We start from the raw sequence: 6,709 nt of genomic DNA on the forward strand, positions 1-6,709 counted from the left end.
ATAGGGGGCGGGTTTCTGGGATATGCCCTTTGGTCAGTGGATGACGCATAGAGGGGATTGGAACCATGGCAATGAAATGATATACAATGGAATGAATGTAAAACTAAAGTTCTCTCATGTAAACTATCATATAATTCACAATAAAACATTAAAAAAACAAAACAAAAAAACCCAACTGTCTATCATGCATGACCCTGATGGAATTTAAGAATGCCAGTTTCATAGCTTCCAGCATCATAGCAACATGTAAGCATTCAGAGCATGTCAAATGGACAGATAAATGGTAGGTGATAGAGTATTACAGTACAATTAAAAATTGAATTAAATATTGAATTTATATGTGTGATACAATGCCTTTATATTTCAAATAAACTTTTTCTAGAAATAAATTCTCAATTTGAAAAAAAAAATTGTCATACTAAAAATCTTTATTCTTGATTAAAAAAATGTGATCCTAAAGAAAACTGTCTAGAATCAGACTGCAAGCAATGGGTTATTACAGGAAAGTCTACACTTATTATGCATACCATATGTTCTTCTGCAGACAGTCATGAGCTTTGGAATATACTTCCTATATGCAATATATAAATAAGCCTGCTGAACTTTGTGCATTATATGTTTTTTTTCTGTTATAAAAGTTGAAAATAATTAGTAGACACAAGGGTATTTTTGTTTTATGATGCTATAGAATGATTCTGTATAAATTAGGATCAATAAAGATGAAATAAAATAGTTGTAACATTAAATGAAGATCAGAATGACTGAATGAAAAAACTATGAAATTATGGAGATAAAAGTTCAGAACAAGGTTAAATAAAGATAAATTTATCATTGTTGTATTCTGAATCCTATCTAAAAGTATCCTGACTAATTAACAATGGATTTATACTTAAAGCAATTCTAAACAAGTGAGAACAATTTACAAATAATTATATGCACTTGCTTTGAACTAAATGAATATTTGTGGGGTGCCTTAATATAAACCCTGGACCACCAACTACGAGACTGGAAGATCAAATCCATCAGATGTTTCTCAGATAATACATTCAGGTACACTGTGAATTAGAATTGAATCGAAGACACTTATAAACAACAACAACACATACAATTTATTCCAAAACTGCATAGTATTATCTGTGCCATAATAGGAACTCAATTACTACTATCTATTGAAATTAACCTACCAGTCACCTATAATTTCTTCCTAATGTGATGGCTTGTGTGTTTCTGTGCTGTTGGGAGCTATGCCACCAGTATTTTAAATACCAGCAGGGTAACCAATGTTCAGAGGTTTCAACAGAACTTCCAGACTAAGATAGATTGCCTGAAATAGAAACAAAGAAGGAGAGTTAGAACAATTCTGAATGGTTAGAGACTAAAAACTTTATTAATTGTAGCGGGACATTATCAGAAGATGAGTCCATCAAGTTGGAATATATTCAAAACAGGACAGGGGAAGAGCTGTCTCCTCAAGGTTGAATTGACCACAGTGACAAAACTTTCAGAACCTTCATTTACTGATATGGCACAGCTCAGAAGTGGAAAAGACAGTTGAAAACATCCATTAATAATTGGAACATGGAATGTACAAAAATATGAATATTAGAAAATGAAATGGCATGCATAAAAGTCAATATCTTAGGCATTGTTGTTGTGAAGTACAGTCATATCAGTTCTGACTCATAGCAACCCTTTATAGTGTTTCCAAAGAACAGCTTGTGAGCTTGAACTGACAACCTTGTGTTTCAAACTGACCTTGTGGTCCAGTGCTTACCCTACAGTGCCACACATAGGCATTACTGAGCTGAAATAGACTTGGTGTATGCTATTTTGAATCAGACAATCATACAGTTTACTATTCCAGGAATGAAAAATTCAAGAAGAATGGCTTCAGGTTCCTCTTGAAAAATAACATTTCAAGATCTGTGGAATACAGTAAAAAACTGAATAATACCCATACTAACAATTGATAGAATATTACCCATATGACAGCAAGGATGAACAATTAATACCACTGTTTTAAATTCATGCGGCAAACACTAATGATGAAATTAACACATTTTACCATTTTCTTCAGTCCGGAATTGATCCAACATTTGATAAAGATGCATTGATAATTATAGTGATTGGAATGAAAAACTTGGAAATGTGGAAAAGATGCTGGAAATTACTTGCCAGAATTTTTGAAGACTGATGACTTATTCATTGTTAATATAACTTTTCAACAACATAAAGGACAGGACAACAATATACCTGAACACAACTTATGGAATATACATAAAAAACATTAATTATGTTTTGAGAAGATATGGCAGAAAATCTCATGTGGCTGCTATGGAATAGAACTTCAGTTTCACCTGTGTGAGTTCAAGCTGAAGATGAAGAAAATCAAGAAAAAAGACACTCCGTGATAACCAATACATGACCCTGATGATGTTGTTAGGTACTCCCAAGTAGGTTCCAACTCATAACAAACCTATACAAAACAGAATGAAATACTGCCTGATTGCCCAATCCTCACTACTGTTATACACTTGAGTCCACTACTGCTGCCACTTTGCCAGTCCATCTCCTTGGACAAACCTTAGAGTTTGCCAAGCATGTGATGTCCTTCTCCAGGAACTAGTCCCACCAGATAACATGTTTGTAGTATGAGGGATGAGGTCTTACCACTCTGACTTCTAAGGAACATTTTGGCTGTATATTTTCCAAGGCAGTTTGTTTGTTCTTCAGACAGTCCATGTTAGATTTAATATTCTTGTCCAACACCATAATTCAATTTCTTTGAGGTCTTCCTTATTCATTGCCAAACTTTAATTTGCATATGAGATGCCTGAAAATTTTATGACTTGGATAAGTCACCAAACTGACAGTTTTGTCTTCAACACTTTAAAGTCTTCTGGTGGCATAGAGATTTATTTGTTGGATTGTTAACTGCAAGGTCAGCAGTTTGAATCCATCAGCCACATTGCAGAAGAAAGATGAGGCTTTCTACTCTCTTAAAGATTATAGCTAAGGAGACTATGTAATGGTGACTATGAGTCAGAACTGCTGTAGTACCAGTGCTTTGCCTAATGCTTTCATTTCTTTACTCTGCTTCCATGAAAGTTGATGGTGGATGCAAGTAAATAAGGTCCTTGACAACTTCCATCTTTTTCCCATTTATCATGATATTATTTATTGGTCCATTTGAGAGAATTTTTGTTAATTTTGAATTGATGTGCAATCCATGCTCAAGACTGATCTCTGTTCTCTATTCAAAGACTATTAAAACTGTTGTTGAATTAATTTCAGCTAATATGGCTTGTGTGTGATAGTAATGGTGTTGCTCAATGATTTTCACATTCTGTGGGGTCCACTCTCTATGGATTGGGCACAGATGTGAATCTGTTCAAATGGGGAGGTCAGTTATTTGTATTCAAAATTTCTTGGAATCAATGAAGAAATGTTTCCAATGCTGCATATATTTGCTGAAATACATTAAAATTTTCACAATGCTTGGAATATTGCTTTGTGGAGAGGAGCTTGGCTTCTGCTGTTTGACACAGTCCTGGCAGAAGGAGAAACATAATGCAAAGCAGATGTATCTCAGAAGCTGGCCTCTATCTCCTCTCTATGATAACTTTGAATTCACTTGTAAAAATATGTAATATTGCCATATTCACAGCTTTTGCTATGAGCCTTGTAAACCTTAGGTAAAAACTGGTCTAGCAACAACTGTTTTCAGTGGTCTAACAACAATTGTTCAGTGGATTGAATTAAAAGGGAATTGTACATGCCACTACCATTCACAGAAAACCTAAGTACAAAGTAACTGCATTTATGAGATCACCAAAGCAGATAACAAACTGAAGTGAAGCTGACTGACCCCTATAGACCTCACCACAATCAATTACCAGCCAGAACCCACAAACCCCCATTATTACATACAGGCACCTATATAAATAGGCAGAGAATAGTGAATATAAGTGAAAGGTGGTCAAAACTTAATAATCTACCCTTCCTGCAACTATTGGTCAGGTTGGGCCTTTTTCTTAACATGTCCCACAGCCTTAAAAGAAAAGAAACATAGGAACACTGTGGTTCATCTATTTACTGAAAATGTCAGAAGAACAAGATAATTGAAGATGTTAGTAATTCTCTTGTTATAGAAAATAGTAGTACATTATGTTGGATAGAAAATGGACAATTAGCTAGTAGAAACAATAAAATAGTATTGGAACTGATGATTAATAGAAATTTATGTTACTAAGAGGATGTAATCAGAGGTTTGATAAGTGGAAATAATTGGTGTAAGGTTTAACTTGATCTTTCAGAGGGAATAAGAAGAAACAATCTATCACTTATGTAGGAGAGGAGATAATGTTAAGAGAAGAATGCTTAATGGTTAGAAAAGAACAGGATGTTGGAAAGGTCATGTTGGACACCATAGAAATACTTTTGTTAAGGTTCTATAATTACAGGGTAAAAGTATGTTACAATTACAAATGTGTAATAATTCAAGAAAAAATCAAAGTATCAAATCATTATTCATTGTGTGATTTTAAGTATAAAAATAAAGACTTGCTGAGCCTGGGCAGAAAGAAGAAAAGAGAAGAGAAGAGAAGAGAAAGAGCTCCATCAGCCAACTAAGCAGAGGCTCCTCGATTGGTTTCATTTTCTCCAACTCCGCGTCTTCTTTCATGTCCCTTGACCCTGCAAGAATTGGACTCCCACATTGCTTATTAAACCAATGTCTTCATTGCAGCTTAGATTTCTTCATTCATCACTATTTGTTCTTAATCATATGCTACCTCAAGAAAATTTTAAACATTGACCATTTGTTTTTGTTACAATTTCTGTACATTTCTTCCATATTCTTCTGATACTTTTTATATAATTCAATATTTTACCCCTACAGTTGTTGTTTATAAGTGCTGACAAGTTGGTTGTGACTTGTAGCAAACTCATATAGGGTTTCTCAAGAAAGACTGGTGAATTTGAACTACCGACCTTGCAGTTCAAACTGACCTTGTGGTACAGTGTTTTATACAAAAGCACCACAACAGAACCCTGTCAAAATTAAAAGGCAAAGTTGAAATCTTTCTTCAGTTCCTTTAACTTGAGAAATACTGATTATGTTTATCCTTTTAGTTTTCTAACTCTGAGCCTTTCATTTCATGAAAGGTCTTTGTCTTCTAGATTTGCCCTTTAAAATTTTCATTTCAGCTCTTTTGTTTGTTTGAAGTTTATTTATTTTTTCACTGTTTTATTGTGAATTATGTGATAGTTTACATAGGAGAACATTAGCTTTACATTCATACTATAGTATATTGTTCCATTGCCATGATTAGAATCATCTCCTGCACTCCACTCTTCACCCTAATGGCCCAGGGACCTCCAGTCCTGGACTGCGAAGTCAATCACTCCCCTCCTTTTGCTACAAAACGTCCACCTTTACATTCCCAACCTTCACATTGAATCTTAATATCAATTATTCACTATTGTGCCACATAAATGCTATCCCCATCCCCATTCATCAGACACATCCAGACAGATGGGATATGACTCATTGGACAGTCTACCTTCCTCAGCATCCTCTGGTTCTAGGCTCCCTCTTAAAAGCTTATAAGCCAGTCACTTCTTGCCTTTGTAACCCCTCCTCCCCGTTTTGGATAGGCAATGTCCAAGTTGACCATCCCTGTCTACCCTGTGTATCAAGGGGGTGGGAATGATTCTCGCTATAAAGATTTGTTCCCTCTTTTGAGCTACTGCATGCATATATGTAGGTCAAGTTCATCAAATTGTATCAGATCATTCTTTTTTTTTTTTCCTCTTCTTTCTTCTTCTAGTTGAGTTCTGATCATCCAGCAATTGAAGCCAGGTCAACTGAGTATTATCTGCAAGTGTGGATGTTCTTATACATATGCCTTCTCTTTTTATCAGCTGGATGCTTCACTCTCCACTCTAGTCCTCTGTGCTATGTCACTAACTCTGAGCTCAGGAGACCCCAGTTCTTGCCATACTGCTGGCAAACCAGGTCCCCACTCAGGTTCACAGGACTCTTGAACATAGTATGGCTTAGCTCACAGCTTCATTGCTGTTTCTCCCTCACTTCCCCTTACCAATTACCAACATGGTCACAAGTCAGAGAGCATCTCTCCTCATGTATTCCCATTTAGTCATAATTTTGGAAGGGGGTTTGCCCTGAGGGGACCCTACCACTTGCTTTGATGTCTCCAGGGTTAGCAACTTGCTTGCTCTTGTAGTAGTCAGTCAGACTGCCATTATTATTTTGTATTTTTCCTGTCAGTCTTTCTTTCAAGAAGTATCTTCTGTTCTAGCCACTAAAGGCTGGTCTGCTTGTACTTTGAAGTGGAAATTCCCCACCTCAGAAGATTCTGGATAGGGTTCAGGATTCTACCTATGGTCTTATGTAATGCAGAGATACCGCAGGAAGCCTCCTTCACTGGGCACGTTTTAGCCTCATTTTAAGTTTTCCAATCAGTTATAGGTAGAAAACGGACTTCAAAGCTTGCTATGGTGATATTTCTGGCTATTCCTTTCTCTCCCCCTCATAATGGTATGCAAGGGCTGTTTGCACGAGGGCTTCTATCATGGAAGGTGGCAGTAAAATGATGTGTGAGAACTGCGCAGAACTCGTGGAGGTGTTAAATGAAACCCAGACCACGGAGTGGAGGGGTGAGAGGTGTCTGGTGACCAGGTCGAT

The sequence above is a fragment of the Chrysochloris asiatica genome, unplaced genomic scaffold, assembly GCF_000296735.1.
Source record: "Chrysochloris asiatica unplaced genomic scaffold, ChrAsi1.0 scaffold00590, whole genome shotgun sequence".
Classification (NCBI taxonomy): Eukaryota; Metazoa; Chordata; class Mammalia; order Afrosoricida; family Chrysochloridae; genus Chrysochloris; species Chrysochloris asiatica.